Source organism: Schistocerca americana, chromosome 2, assembly GCF_021461395.2.
Source record: "Schistocerca americana isolate TAMUIC-IGC-003095 chromosome 2, iqSchAmer2.1, whole genome shotgun sequence".
Classification (NCBI taxonomy): domain Eukaryota; kingdom Metazoa; phylum Arthropoda; class Insecta; order Orthoptera; family Acrididae; genus Schistocerca; species Schistocerca americana.
Window position 1 is genome coordinate 905,258,612 of NC_060120.1, and position 16,784 is coordinate 905,275,395.

General features: G+C 45.3%; 1 protein-coding gene and 1 non-coding gene across 2 annotated transcripts in view; one reads left to right on the forward strand and one right to left on the reverse strand.

Annotated features, from left to right (window-relative positions):
- The window catches only part of LOC124594535 (protein Wnt-6), a 609,760-nt gene that overhangs the window by 569,970 nt on the left and 23,006 nt on the right, over nt 1-16,784 (reverse strand). The gene's annotated exons all lie outside the window — the stretch shown is intronic.
- Nucleotides 11,007-11,090, forward strand: Trnap-ugg. The gene has a single exon. It is a non-coding gene; the product is annotated as a tRNA-Pro (tRNA).

Consider the following 16,784-nt stretch of genomic DNA (forward strand, 5'->3'; position numbering starts at 1 on the left):
CTGGTCCAACTGAGGCGCCAGGTGGAAATGGCATGGCAAGCCGTTCCACAGGACTACATCCAGCATCTCTACGATCGTCTCCATGGGAGAATAGCAGCCTGCATTGCTGCGAAAGGTGGATATACACTGTACTAGTGCCGACATTGTGCATGCTCTGTTGCCTGTGTCTATGTGCCTGTGGTTCTGTCAGTGTGATCATGTGATGTATCTGACCCCAGGAATGTGTCAATAAAGTTTCCCCTTCCTGGGACAATGAATTCACGGTGTTCTTATTTCAATTTCCAGGAGTGTATTTATTCCAGTCTTCTATTAGTCAATCTTTCCCTCCTCCACTCCCTGTCCATGTCCTCCTGGCCATCTCTCTGTTTGTCTGCTCCTGGCTCCCATGTTTGTCCATCTCCTTTCCTTTCTCTGTCCAATTCCTCCTCACCCTCTCTGTGTCTGTCTCCTTCTCTGCTCTCCACCTGCCCATATCTTCCTCCCTCCTGTGTCTGTCCATCTTCTCCTCTTTCCTTTCTTTGGCCGTTTCCTCTTTTCCCTCATTATGTCCATCTCCTCCTCACTCCTCCCGCTATCCGTCTCTTCCTCCCCTGTCTTTACCACTATCACCTCTTTCCTTTCTCTATACATCTCCTCCTCTCTCTCCCTCTCTCTCTCTCTCTCTCTCTCCCTTCCTCTACCACTGTCTCTGTCCATCTCCTCCTCCCCTCCTATCTGTGTCCACCTCCTCTTTACCCGCCCTGTATGCCCACTTTCTGCTACCCCCCTTCTCTCTTCATGCTATCATCCGCACTCCAGTAGGAGTCGTGTGATTCATAACCCCACAATATTTTTTTCCATATCGAAGTAATATGTGTACCAAATTTCACTGAAATCATTCCAGGGCTTTAGGATGAGCTTTTTACTATGGCTTTGTCCTCGTACGCACATGTCGAATATATTTCACATATACGTAAAATATTTCGTATTTGTACACATATTTCAGCTGTGCCTCTAGCAAATTTCGCCATGCAGTTTCATTTTCATGCAAACTCAATATTATGACGTGGTATCTCCCGAACTGCTAGTACTGTGGGCATCTAGAGCGAACGGGTACATACTATTTTCCATAAACATTTGGACATGAGAAAGCTATCCGCAAGATGTGTTCCGCAATTGCTCACGCTTGATCAAAAACGGAATCCTGTGAAGTGTTGCAAGGATGGTTTGCAGCTGTTCAGGAAGAATCCGCAGGACTTTAAGCGTCGTTTCTTCACTGTGGGTGAAACATGGATACATTACTATACTCCTGAGACCAAACAACAGTCTAAACAATCGGTTACCAAGGGAGAATCTGCACCAAAAAAGGCGAAGACCATTCCTTCGCCCGGAAATGTTATGACGACTGTCTTTTGGGATTCGTAAGGGATAATCCTCATCGACTATCTGGAAAAGGGTGAAACTATTACAGGTTAATATTATTCAACGTTACTGGACCGTTTGAAAACCGAGCTGCAACGAAAACGCCGGTGACTGGACCGCAAAAAAGTCCTTTTGCATCACGACAATGCACCAGCACACACCTCAGCAGTTGTGGTCGCGAAATTAATGGAAATAGTATTCCAACTCGTTTCACATCCCCCCCCCCCCCCCCCAATTCTCCAGACTTGGCTCCCTCAAACTACTATTTGTTCCCCAATTTGAAGAAATGGCTGTCGGAACAAAGATTTTATTTAAACGAGGAGGTGACTGCACCAATTAATAGCAATTTTGCAGACTTGGACAATTCCTATTATTCGGAAGGGATCAACAAATTAGAACAGCGTTGGACGAAGTGTATAAGTCTAAAAGGAGACTATGTCAAAAATAGAAAAGGTTTACCCCAAACACGTAAGTAGTTTTTATTTTTGCACGGACTTTTCAAAGGCCCCTCGTATGTCTCGTACAATGAAATAATTTTGCCGGTACATTCAATGGTATATGTGAGTATTGTCTGCAAAATGCAGTTAGTAATAAAGACTTTATAAGTTACAGCGTCATGCTTCATGCGGCAGTCTTACTGCACGAACAGCGAAAATGAAGTGCGGGGTAAAATTTTTTCCTTTCATCATTTTGTGTGGACTGCCCGCGAAAATAAGTTTCGTAAATGTTTGAAATTATGTGTAATGTTTGGCGCAAGTCTGTAAGTGCTCTCATTCTCAAATGCTGGATGAATAAAATATGGTTATTCTCGCGTCGTGAGCTAAACTGATTTTTCACCTCCACCCCTTTGATGAGGAGGTGGTTCTTACCGACAAAGCCATTCCTACCAGTTAGTAAGTGGTATTTGCACCAAGCTAGGTTGAAATCGGCCCAGTACTTTAGGAGGAGATGTGGAACATTCACACACGCACAGACATGCATTAGTATGTACATCCATTTTTATATGTACGGCACATGTCACAGAATGTCCACAAGCCAACTACTGGTTCTTTTATGTGAATTTGTTTCAGACTTTTGTACTGCCTCATTTTAGTGCTTACATGGTAGTGTCTCTTTGCAGGCATTTGTCTGGTATCCAATGAATGCGGCTGATATTCTTACAATGATAGTAGATTCATTTTTACTTTATGTCATGTGTTAAGAATATACGTCAATGCGGATCAGCGTTGCTTAAGCGATACTCCTCGCTGTTTACAATATCCTGATCCCGCTTCACTTAAGTTACTTCATTTCTTTTGTCCACACCTTTTTTCACTTGATGACTTGTTAGCTTACAACATTAAGATTTAGGCCTTATTGCCTATTCACTTGTGTGGTATGTTTTCTCTATATACAGTTGCTACTCAAATGTTTCCTAAAGGTCCGTATTTCTTGTTTTCATCTGTTGATTGATATTTTTACTGACATCCGCACGTTAACGAATGAATATGGCTATCTTGGTGACGTGTTTTCGGATTACCACTATTACTTTCAGATTAGTGTGTCGCAGTGAATTCTCGTGTTACATCTTATCTGTGGATTCACCTACATGTTGCAAGATATCTACACGCATAATACCTGACATGCCTCTCTTTTACTGGTCGTTGGTTCACTTTTTGACACTTCCTACTCTGATTCTATTCTCGTGGTTTACGGCTGTAATCCTTGCGTGATTGAGTTATTGATATTATGTTGTTCTGACAGCTTTGCTATACGACCTTTATCGGTTATTAGCCATCACAGTTATCTTTCCAGTACGGATATAAGTTTGTCACCTTATTTCTAGCACTTTTGTCGATACTCACAAATTTATTTTAGATATCTGACGTTATTCAAGATTGTTCTAGTTTAAAAAATAGATCGTTGTCGCTTGTATTCTTATATACTTGTAGACAATGAATGCATAGGACTAATGTTTGCATTACACTGAACTATTGGTTCAAATGGCTCTGAGCACTATGGGACGTAACATCTGCGGTCATCAGTCCCCTAGAACTTAGAACTACTTAAACCTAACTAACCTAAGGACATCACACACATCCATGCCCGAGGCAGGATTCGAACCTGCAACCGTAGCAGTCGCGCGGTACCGGACTGAGCACCTAGAACCGCTCGACCACCGCGGCCGGGCACTGACACTAATGTTTTATTGTTATTTCTGTTAAGTGACTGAAGGATGCGTATCGTGTTGTACGTTCATAATATTTCATTATAACCTAAATATTTTATTTCACTACTGCTTTCGTTTACTTACATACATTAATATATATCACTTGTTTCGTAGTCGGCAGCTCGTGGTCGTGCGGTAGCGTTCTCGCTTCCCACGCCCGGGTTCCCGGGTTCGATTCCCGGCTGGGTCAGGGATTTTCCCTGCCTCGTGATGACTGGGTGTTGTGTGATGTCCTTAGGTTAGTTAGGTTTAAGTAGTTCTAAGTTCTAGGGGACTGATGACCATAGATGTTAAGTCCCATAGTGCTCAGAGCCATTTGAACCATTTTGAACTTGTTTCGTGCCGGCCGAAGTGGCCGTGCGGTTCTAGGCGCTGCAGTATGGAACCGCGGCACCGTTACAATCGCAGGTTCGAATCCTGCCTCGGGCATGGATGTGTGTGATGTCCTTAGGTTATTTTGGTTTAACTAGTTCTAAGTTCTAGGGGACTAATGATCTCAGAAGTTGAGTCCCATAGTGCTCAGAGCCATTTTTTGAACCAACTTGTTTCGTTTATGTAATACTACGTGTGACATCCTATTATGAGTTTATCTTCTGTCTTGTAACTTTATTGTACAGGCCTGAAGATTAAGCGATTGGAAAGTTGAACTAGTTGCCTAATGAAACAATACCAAAATAGCGGCTATTGGTACAGTATTATTACGTGTCACATTGTAACCGGCGTTCAATGGCGGCCGAGATATAAAGCCCACAATGATCCTACCCCACGATTACTGCAGTTCTCCTCTTAACGCTGCCCAGTAGGCCGAGACAACTGCCACAACTTGGGAGCTGGACGGCTGAACGGCGGCGAATACGGACTCCCACGGCAGGCATCGCTTCCGAGAACGCCTGTAGCCGAGTGCAGCCAGCTACGAATTGCGCGCCGGGGCCGCAGCGCATGTAAATGCTGCCTGCATCGCGGCCCATCCCCGCCGGGGAATAAAACGCCGCCGATGCGTATCTGGTCGCGCCTTTAGACACGGCGCCGGTGCGCCGCTCAGCCGTTCGCGTTTAACGGCGAAAGTGCTTACGCGGCATGTCCATGTCCAATGCTCGAACCAGCGCCCTGCCGGCGCGGCCTTGACAGTCACGGCCGTCTAGCGAACGCGGCCGACCAGCAGAAATGCACAAAGAAACAGCCAGGGGGGCTCCGTCTAGCCGGCAGTTGATCGTCCGTTTATTTATTAGCGAATTTTTTTGCGCCCGAGTGTCTGGGAGCGCACGCTGTTCTGACACAGCTCACAATACTTCCCCCACCCCCACCCCCCTCCCGCACATACAATCTCGCGCACTCGGAGCCAAAGCCACGTCATCAGCCGGTCTCGCTTACAGGAAAGCGCGTCAGTGCTTAAGTGCTACCAGGTCGCCTCAGGCCTGTGTTAGGCGCCGCACAACAAACGTACCGGGTGATCAAAAAGTCAGTATAAATTTGAAAACTGAATAAATTATGGAATAATGTAGATAGAGAGGTACAAATTGACACACATGCTTGGAATGACATGGGGTTTTATTAGAACCAGAAAAATACAAAAGTTCAAAAAATGTCCGACAGATGGCGCTTCATCTGATCGGAATAGCAATAATTAGCATAACAAAGTAAGACAAAGCAAAGATGATGTTCTTTACAGGAAATGCTCAATTTGTCCATCATCATTCCCCAATAACAGCTGTAGTCGAGGATTAATGTTGTGAACAGCACCGTAAAGCATGTCCGGAGTTATGGAGAGGCATTGGTGTCGGAAGTTGTCTTTCAGCATCCCTAGAGATGTCGGTCGATCACGATACACTTGCGACTTCAGGTAACCCCAAAGCCAATAATCACACGGACTGAAGTCTGGAGACCTGGGAGGCCAAGCATGACGAAAGTGGCGGCTGAGCACACGATCATCACCAAACGACGCGCGCAACAGATCTTTCACGCGTCTAGCAATATGGGGTGGAGCGCCATCGTGCATAAACATTGTACGTTCCAGCAGGTGTTTATGCCAGACTGGGGATGATGCAATTCTGTAACATATCGGCGTAAATTTCACCTGTCACGGTAGCTGTTACAAAACCAGAATCACGCATTTCCTCGAAGAAAAAAGACCCGATAACGGTAGGTGTGGTAAACCCAATCCACACCGTGACTTTCTCGTCGTGCAATGGACTTTCCACGACAGTTCTAGGATTTTCGGTAGCCCAAATTCTGCAGTTGTGGGCGTTGACAGACCCTCGGAGCGTGAAATGAGCTTCGTCGGTTCGCAACACGTTACTCAACCAATCGTCATCTTCCGCCATCTTTTGAAACGCCCGCACCGCAAATGCCCTCCGCTTCACTAAATCGCCAGGTAACAGTTCATGATGCCGATGGATTTTGTACGGATAGCATCGGAGGGTACGCCTCAGTGCCAACCTAACGGTACCGGTAGTGTATGGAATGCCGGTGCGAGGTGCGACTGCACGAGCGCTGACTTCCCCGTGCATAGACGAACCCGCTACAGTCTCCATTTCTTCCTGCATTGTCTCACCAGCATTACGCCTTGTGCTCAGTCGGCCACTACGGGGTCTATCGTCTAAACAACCCGTGGCTTCGAACTTCGAAATCATTCTCGCCACAGCAGCATTTGTCAACGGACCTTTACCCGTTCGAATCCCCTTCCTATGGCGATAGGATCGTACCACTGGACTAGCACATTCCCCATTCTGATAATACAGCTTCACTAAAAGCGCCTTTTCAGGTAACGTCAACATGCTGCAACTGCTGGCGCATCTGATTCTCTCATTACAGCTCCTTTCATACACGATTGTCATGCGCAGTCACTGACGTTTTGCTGTCCAGCGCCATCTGTGGGACATTTTGTGAACTTTGTTTCTTTTTTTTTGTTTCTAATAAAACTCCATGTCATTCCAAGCATGTGTGTCAATTTTTACCTCTCTATCTACATTATTCCGTGGTTTATTAAGTTTTCTAATTTATACTAACTTTTTGATCACCCTGTATTTAGCACTGGTTAGTCTTCGTGGCGGTAACTGTGGATGAAAGTTAAAAAAAGAATGACTACCACGCTTGTAATGTGATCCTCAGCTTAATATGCAGAGAAACGAAAAGGACTGAGAAAAATCAGGATACACTACTAGTTTCTATGCACACTGCCTGACAAAAAAAAAAAAAAGAAAACACTCACGAAACATGGTCAGATGTCACTGTGCCTTCGTACATGTACACACAATAGGCAGGTATGCAAATATTAAGTTGCAATTCTCTGTGGCACGTACAGCAAGTACCAGAGTGCGTTAGCGTTATTAGTGTTTAGTGTTGCTACTAGGCCTGACAGGATACACGGGGTGTGTCAAACCTTCTGGGTCAAACTGCAACAGGTGACAGTGGGTCCACAACTGGTTATATTGAGATAGGGCAACAGTGCTCGGAAATGCATATTTATTGTGTTATGGATGTACACAGTTTACACCGCGTAACAAATGGTTCAGATGGCTCCGAGCACTATGGGACTTAACATCTGAGGTCATCAGTCCCCTAGACTTAGAACTCCGTAAACCTAACCAACCTGAGGACATCACACACATCCATGCCCGAGGCAGGATTCGAACCTGCGACCGTAGCAGCCGCATGGTTCCGGACTGAAGCGCGTAGAACCGTTCGGTCACAGCGGCCGGCCTACCGCGTAACAGTAACTTGGCTCGTAGTAATTGTTCGATACGACGACCGCCAGTTTCAGTGGATGCATTGCAACGGTGCATGAAGTTCTGCCACACTCTCTCAAAGTTCGCTGGTGTCTGTCATACTAGCACACACTTAGGACTCCAACAACTGTGGCAACATATCTCGGAGGAAACCACGTAACGTGGACCACACGGGGAGGCAGCAAATGAAGTCCTATTAGGTGATCTTGTACAATGCTATCCTATACGTTGGCACAGAATTGTTACTGGTGGCCACCGACGTGGATGGCGAGGGAATTGTCCTCACTTCGGGCATTGCTATTGCGGCTGTTGAAAAACACCATTACGGGTGAATGAGACTTCACCCATGAAAAATGCAAAATGTACGAATTTAGGCTCTACAACACTGAGACTGTCTTTCGTCACTTTGAATAATTACTACGAGCTACGTTGATGCTACGCGGTGTACACTGTGTATGCCCGTAACACAACAAAATATGCATTTTAGACCACTGGTTCTCTACCTCAATATAAGCGGTCGTGGACCCACTAACACCTGTTTCAATTTGACCCAAAAGGTTTGACACACCCCGTATACCCTGTCAGGCCTAGTAGCGACACTAAACACTAATAACGCTAACGCACTCCGGTGCTTGTTGTGCGTGCCACAGAGAATTGCAACTTATTCCAGACACACTGTATAAGGGGAGTGATGAGCGTCAGATGTTGAGTGATCACTGTGAAAAGGAGAAGCCGTCTACTCGTCGGAGACAGCGTCACCAGCACGTGACAGAGTTCGAAACGAACCGCACTTGTGGGATTCCATTTGCCAGGCTGCTCGAATCTTGCGGTATCAAGATCTGTAGAGCACTCGGATGAGGCAGTAGCCCGATGGTGGACTGAATGGGAACAGGCATGCTCTTCCGTCGATCATGTCTGTCTACCACAAGGAAACGCGGTCCACCAAGAGCATCGGAACCCCGCAATATATGCGCCTGCCATACGAGAACAAGTAATGGACCTCCTAAAACATACTATTGGTCGAGGATTAACGGCAGCCGGACTAGGTAATCATCGTTCTGTTAACACCAGAATACAAGCGGCTGCGACTGGAATGGTGCTGCTGCATTGTTTACGGAGATGATCACGGTTTTGCACTGCCCCAGATATCTCCGTTAGCTCGGCGGCCACCTGGGTAGAGGCCTTGTTCTTTCAGTTTTAGAGAGGCACAGAGGTGCTGCTCTGGCGCCATAGCGTGGGGAGCCATCGCACAGTGTATGACTCCAGGTCATAGCTGGTAGTGGCATAGGGAACCGTGACGGCATATCGGTACTTCACGGACGTCCTACGTTCTCATATGTCTGAAATGGCAATGTGAGCAAGTACTGACTAAGAACTAATAACGTTAATACTGGCGTTACTTGTGCTACGGCAGCTGCTGCCATTAATAGTGATAATTATAATATACATGGTGAGTCAGGAGGAAAGGTACACGCTTTGACGGGTGACACTACTGATGATTCTAAACAAAAAACTTCTAATAAACATATGGCCTTTTCTCAACCGTCTCCTGGTAAACCAATGAAAACTGCTAGGAACAGGAAAGGTGCAGGTGACGCTAAATTAAGTAAAAAAATGGTTCAAATGGCTCTGAGCACTATGAGACTTAACGTCTGTGGTCATCAGTCCCCTAGAACTTAGAACTACTTAAACCTAACTAACTTAAGGACAGCACACTCATCAATGCCCGAGGCAGGATTCGAACCTGCGACCGTAGCCGTAGCGCGGTTCCAGACTGTAGCACCTACAACCGCTCGGCCTGCCCGCATCTCGTGGTCGTGCGGCAGCGTACTCGCTTCCCACGCCCGGGTTCCCGGGTTCGATTCCCGGCGGGGTCAGGGATTTTCTCTGCCTCGTGATGGCTGGGTGTTGTGTGATGTCCTTAGGTTAGTTAGGTTTAAGTAGTTCTAAGTTCTAGGGGACTGATGACCTCAGACGTTAAGTCCCATAGTGATCAGAGCCATTTGAACCAACCGCTCGGCCACTCCGGCCGGCGAATTTGTTTTGTTGATGAACCAAAGAATTAGCGATGAATTCAATGATTAAATAATTATCAATGCAATTTTCAAAACAATTCCAATTACTAGGCGTTACGTAGTAGCTGATTCGGCTCTACAGAGTGTTTTGAGTGGCATCCCTTTATCGAGTGTAGCAAAACAGGTTCTTCGATTTATCGTTGAATTTTCAAGAGACTTGGGAAGTTCAATGTATTGATCGATGTTCGAGTTAGTAATTGCAAAACGTGAAGCGAGAGGTAAGGGCCGGCCCGTGGCTGATGCCACTGTGTACAGCGGTGCCGGGTGGCTCGTCTGCTGCGGATGGCGGGCAGCGAGCGGTCGCCAGCCGGTAGCACTGGTCCGCAACGCTCGATGTGTGCCACTGTACAGGCGGCCAAGTCAGAGGGAGACTGCGACCAATCAGACGCCCGCGATGTATTTTTTTACTTTTTTTTTTTGTGTGCGTGTGCAGTGGAGTGCTGATGCTGGGAGAGTGGGAGGGGGACAGGGTTGGTTCTGTGTCACCACCTGAAAAAAAAGGTTTTTTTTCCTATTTCATTCCGACAGTTAGGGGAGCTAAGCTACAAGTTAAGGTAATACATCACTGAGAAGGTCTTTGTTTGTCAGTCCTGCTTATTTAATTATCAATTAAATTGTGTTCTTTAAAAATAGGTTCACTTATTCCTTGCAATTCCAAAACTGTTTGCAAAATAGTCAACATTAAACTTTGGTTGCTTAACCACTGTACCAAAAGATTGCTTTCCTCTCTCCCCACCCCTAAAAAAAAATTATTTTGTCTTTGTGGGGTTGGTTGGGCAGAGGGCGGGAGGTGACAAGTTAAAATTCTGTACCGGGTGCCCAACTGCCTACCTACGCCACCGAGCATGCGATGTACGACCAGCTTGCGTCGCAACGTGAAACACAGTCGTTTATCGGCTGAAAGAAAATATCGATCTGTCAAATGTCACAAAAGCAGCACTGGGGATTTGTTAATTCGTACGTGCTAAAGCGAATACCAATCCTACAGGGCTATTTATTTAACGTGAAGTATACTGAACAGCCGGGTGTAGGCATCGGACGGAAGCCTGCGAGAGGGAAATGTTATTCTTTTGCCGCGCTGAATTAGCCGAGCGGTCTTGGGCGCTGCAGTCATGGACTGTGCGGCTGGTCCCGGCGGAGGTTCGAGTCCTCCCTCGGGCATGGGTGTGTGTGTTTGTCCTTAGGATAATTTAGGTTAAGTAGTAGCTTCGGGACTGATGACCTTAGCAGTTAAGTCCCGTAAGATTTCACACACACATTTCATTTCATTTAGCCTTTTGTTGCGGTTTACATGGCATTCTGGAAATAATATGAATTGACCAGATAAATTTTCATTTGTTTCATTTCAGAAATTATAAAGCCATTACAGTTTTCTACTGGGATACTCATGGATGAAGTAAGTAGCCTCTATGCTTTGAATACCTTTTTTCCGTCTCCGTCATCCTCCATACATACCCGACTTGGCCCCATCCGATTTTCATCTGCTTCCAAAACTTTAAGAACATCTTAGAGGACTTCACTTATGATAGCGATCAAGCGCTGCAAAAAGTGGTGATATTATAGTTCCGTCAACAAGTGAAACATGCTACAGTGCCGGCCTGGGTGGCCGAGTGGTTCTAGGCGCTACAGTCTGGAACCGCGTGACTGCTACGGTCGCAGGTTCGAATCCTGCCTCGGGCATGGATATGTGTGATGTCCTTAGGTTAGTTGGGTTTAATTAGTTTTAAGTTCTAGGGGACTGATGATCTCAGAAGTTAAGTCCCACAGTGCTCAGAGCCATTTTTTTAAACCATGTTACAGTAACGGTATCAACGAACTGGTCTCTCGTTGACAAAAATTTGTTTATCGCCAGAGTGACTATGTTGAGAAATAAATATGTAGACATGAAGAATAAAGACGTAGGATGTTATTAAAGTTCGATCCATTTAAAAGGCTTTAACAGCTTTTACATAAAATATGCGGAGGCATTACTTTTCAGAACGCCTTCGTCTTAATGTGACAAGTGCTATTTTGACTTCAAATTTCAACCTGATTCGTACTCCTTGAATGACGCTACCATTCCAGAGTGAAGTCCTTAGTCCACTACAACGAAAGAGCTACACAACTACGCTGAATAACTGGACAAACAGATCGCAGCCCGCTGTATTGGCATAGACGAGCGGTTCGTTGACTCTGATTCACTACTCGCGTTTGTGTTCATGTTTTGGCCTCGAGCAAAACACAGTTTGCGAATCCTGAGCTTTAACACGTGTGTTTCTCCAGTCGTTGCTAATGATACCTTACGGTGAATTTCACTACATAAAGAATACCAACTTGTCACAGTTGTCATTTAAATTTCATGTAATGTATTTCTTAAAGGCATATTCGGTTGGGTCTGCCTTGGTTCGCAAAGGCATAGTTTGGTACAATTGACTATATTAAATCTTTCTTAGCAACATTACCTATAATGTATACCCCACGAACGAAAGTGTACGACAAATCTGGAACCACGGTGCATGTTTTGTGAAACCAGTGACAGTTTTCTTACTCGTTTATTCTTATTTTCAATAGAAGTTACCCGTGTTTTTAGTAAAAAGAAAACGAACTAACAGATGATCGTGCAACGATATTAAAATATGTCTCGGTAAAAAAGTAAAAAGGTTAAAATATCAAGCAGATTGGAACCTCAAATAATAATGTCTTGTGACTAGGGCCTCCCGTCGGGTAGACCGTTCGCCGGATGCAAGTCTTTCGATTTGACGCCACTTCGGCGACTTGCGCGTCGATGGGGATGAAATGATGATGATTAGGACAACACCCAGTCCCTGAGCGGAGAAAATCTCTGAACCAGCCGGGAATCGAACCCGGGCCCTTAGGATTGACATTCCGTCGCGCCGACCACTCAGCTACCGGGGGCAGACACCTCAAATAATTTATTGTAAATGTAATCATTTTACCACAGAGTAAAGATCTTTCACGTTGAACTAAGTGAGTCATCAAATTTTAAATCTGTTGTTGTTTTCCCGGTTGTTGAGAGAAGAGAATGTTCACAGCGTTTTGAGAACCACCTATGTAACGCTGATTCTTCCAGACATTCAGGCTCTGCCGTGTGACGTAACGCATCCTGAGGAAATCATTCAAAAAAATGTGTGTGAAATCTTATGGGACTTAACTGCTAAGGTCATCAGTCCCTAAGCTTACACACTACTTAACCTAAATTATCCTAAGGACAAACACACACACCCATGCCCGAGGGAGGATTCGAACCTCCGCCGGGACCAGCCGCACAATCCATGATTGCAGCGCCCAAGACCGCTCGGCTAATCCCGCGCGGCTGGAAATCATTACCGCCGTCTCTGCAGAATATCCGGAAATAATTTCTACCAGGGGGCAATTTCAGCCGTTATCCTCGCTAATTACCCTAATTTCAGTTTCGAATTTGAGTGATCGTGCAATCTAGGACGACTGTTAGTGTACCGTATAAATTAGTCCTCCATTACTTATTTTGCAAAGATCTCACACAGTAAAAGGAAGGGAACAAAAAGAGTAGTTCGCGAGAAATGTCGTCTTCTTTCTATGGTTGAAATTTGCTGTTAACGAAGATAATACGCAGATTACAGAGGATTTGTCAGTCCTAACCTGGATGTGTGTGGAATTCGACCACGCTAAGAGGCAAGGCGAAAAACAAGTCAGACTCACCGTAGATGTTCTCCAGTGTCAAATATGTTGGAGTTCGCTATATTTGGCACACGGCGTGCAGCGTAAAAAGGTCAGAAGCGCTTTTTTTTTGTCGGTAGTCATATTTATTTTCCTGTCGCAGCGGATTAAGTGTTAGAACGAATGCCTGCGCGTACATATCTCGGTGCGATGGGATAAATGTTGCGCGCCGAGCGGAGGAGGTTGGTTGCGACGCGCTGCTCGGCACGGGCAGAAAGAGACGGGCTGTCCGCCACTTTGCAACGACGTACGGCGCAGTGTGGTGAGGGGAAAAAAAGCCGCCTGGGTGCACAATGTATGCAGGAATGCCGCGCCTGGCCTGAATACCGGCCGCGGGGAGCGGGGGAAGGGAGGACGGGAGCGCACGTCACCAAAGTCGGCCGGGGAAGCACCGATTACCCTCCACACGGCCGCTGCTGACCCAGGGTCAGGCGCGGTTCACGCTTCTCCCATGCTTACACCAAACCGATTGAGCATTGTTCTTTTTAGCGCTCAAACTGCTCTATCGTCTGACGAAAGAACAAAAAAACCGAGAGCGTACAAATTGTTGAGCTGACCAGCTTGTAAAATTGTTTGCTAACACTGAAGAGGAGCTAATGTTTATGTTTTGGGCATCATGAAAATAAGTTTCAAATTAAATAAATCGTAATAAGTAGATAGTCGATGATTCTTTTCATCTACATCTACATGGATACTCTGCAAATCACATTTAAGTGCGTGGCAGAGGGTTCATCGAACCACCTTCACAATTCTCTATTATTCCACTCTCGTATAGCGCGCGGAAAGAAAGAACACCTGTATCTTTCCGTACGAGCTCTGATTTCCCTTATTGAATCGTGGTGATCGTTGCGCCCTATGTAGGTCGGTGTCAACAAAATATTTTCGCATTCGGAGGAGAAAGTTGGTTATTGCAATTTCGTGAGAATATTCCGTCGCAACGGAAAATGCCTTTCTTTTAATGATTTCCAGCCCAAATCCTGTACAATTTCTGTAACACTCTCTCCCATATTTCGCGATAATACAAAACGTGCTGCCCTTCTTTGAACTTTTTCGATGTACTCCGCCAGTCCTACCTGGTAAGGATTCCACACCACGCAGCAGTATTCTAAAAGAGGACGGACAAGCGTAGTGTAGGCAGTCTCCTTAGTAGGTCTGTTAAATTTTCTAAGTGTCCTGCCAATAAAACGCAGTCTTTGGTTAGCCTTCCCCACAACATTTTCTATGTGCTCCTGGCAATTTACGTTGTTTGTAATTGTAATACCTAGGTATTTAGTTGATTTTACCGCTTTTGGACTAGATTGATTTATCGTAACCGAAGTTTAACGAGTTCCTTTTAGCACTTATGTGCATGACTTCACACGTTTCGTTATTCAGGGTCAACTGCCACTTTTCGCACCATTCAGGTATTTTTTCTAAATCGTTTTGTAATTTGTTTTGATCTTCTGTTGATTTTATTACTCGATAAACGACAGCGTCATCTGCAAACAACCGAAGACGGCTGCTCAGATTGTCTCCCAAATCGTTTATATAGATAAGGAACAGCAAAGGACCTATAACACTACCTTGGGGAACGCCAGAAATCATTTCTGTTTTGCACGTCAATTACTACGAACTGTGACCTCTCTGACAGGAAATCACAAATCCAGTCACATAACTGAGACGATATTCCATAAGCACGCAAATTCAATATGAGCCGCTTGTGTGGTACAGTAATTTAGTGGATTACTCCTACTCTTCTGTTCCCTTTTTTTTTTTTTTTTTTTTTTTTTTTTTTTTTTTTTTTTTTTTTTTTTTTTTTTGTCATGACGAACTTTAGGAGGGAAAAGCGGGTAACACTGAGAACATATTACAAACTCCGTGGAAAGTTTGGGCAAAGTAATTCAGCCGAACAAGAAGGCTCTGATGAGTCATGGTTAAAGTTGAAAAAATCTGTTCGGTTGTGGACATTAAACCCTCGTGGAGTTCTCATGTCAGTCGTTCTGAGGAAAATCCCGGCATCGTCAGTGTTAATATTCCGGCAGTCCGATAACATCTATTCGTCGACTTTCACAGCAATTGGAACATGCAACGAATTCTGAAAGAAGATCTGCAAACTTTGGCCTGAAAAAAATTGAAGCCAAAACGATCACGAGAAGCGCCTAGCCCTCCTTCTAACAGCCGTGTACCGCAAGTCTCTAGAGGAACGGAAGGTTCCAAATGATTGGAAAAGAGCATAGGTAGTACCAGTTTTCAAGAACGGTCGTCGAGCAGATGTGCAAAACTATACGCCTTTATCTCTGACATCGATCTGTTGTAGAATTTTGGAACATGTTTTTTGTACGCGTATCATGTCATTTCTGGAAACCCAGAATATACTCTATAGGAATCAAAACGGATTCCGGAAACAGCGATCGTCTGAGACCCAACTCCCTTTATTTGTTCATGAGACTCAGAAAATATTGGGTACAGACTCCCAGGTAGATGTTATTTTCCTTGACGTCCGCAAGGCGTTCGATACAGTTCCGCACTGTCGCCTGATAAACAAAGTAAGAGCCTACGGAATATCAGACCGGCTGTGTGGCTGGATTGAAGAGTTTTTAGCAAACAGAACACAGCATGTTGACCTCAATGAAGAGGCGTCTACAGACGTTAAAGTAACCTCTGGCGTGCCACGGAGGAGTGTTATGAGACAATTGCTTTCCACAAGATATATAAATGACCTAGTAGATAGTGTAGGAAGTTCCATGGGGCTTTTCACGGATGATGCTGTAGTATACAGAGAAGTTGCAGCATTAAAAAATTGCAGCGAAATGCAGGAAGATCTGCAGCGGATAGGCACTTGGTGCAGGGAGTGGTAACTGACCCTTAACATAGACAAATGTAACGTATTGCGAATACATACAAAGAAGGATCCTTTATTGTATGATTATATGGTAGCGGAACAAAAGCTGGTAGCAGTTACTCCTGTAAAATATCTGGGAGTATGCGTACGGAACGATTTGAAGTGGAATGATCATATTAAATTAATTGTTGGTAAGGCGGGTGCCAAGTTGAGATTCATTGCGAGGGTTCTTAGAAAATGTAGTCCATCAACAAAGGAGGTGGCTTGCAAAACACTCGTTCGACCTATACTTGAGTATTGCTCATCAGTGTGGGATCCGTACCAGGTCGGGTTGACGGAGGAGATAGAGAAGATCCAAAGAAGAGCGTCGCATTTCGTCACAAGGTTATATGGTAAGCGTGATAGCGTTACGCAGATGTTCAGCAAACTCAAGTGGCAGACTCTGCAAGAGAGGCGCTCTGCATCGCGGTGTAGCTTGCTATCCAGGTTCCGAGAGGGTGCGTTTCTGGATTAGGTATCGAGTATATTGCTTCCCCCTACGTATACCTCCCGAGAAGATCACGAATGTAAAATTAGAGAGATTCGAGAGCGCACGGAGGCTTTCCGGCAGTCGTTCTTCCCGCGAACCATACGTGACTGGAACAGGAAAGGGAGGTAATGACAGTGGCACGTAAAGTGCCCTCCGCCACACACCGTTGGGTGGCTTGCGGAGTGTAAATGTAGATGTATATGCAGAGCTTCTGCCCACTGGGTACACGCGTAAAAGGACCGGACAACAGTTTTGCCAAGAAAATGATGGTCACTGATGAAGCGCACTTTCTGTTGAGCGGCTTCGTGCAAGAGCAAGATTGCCGGTT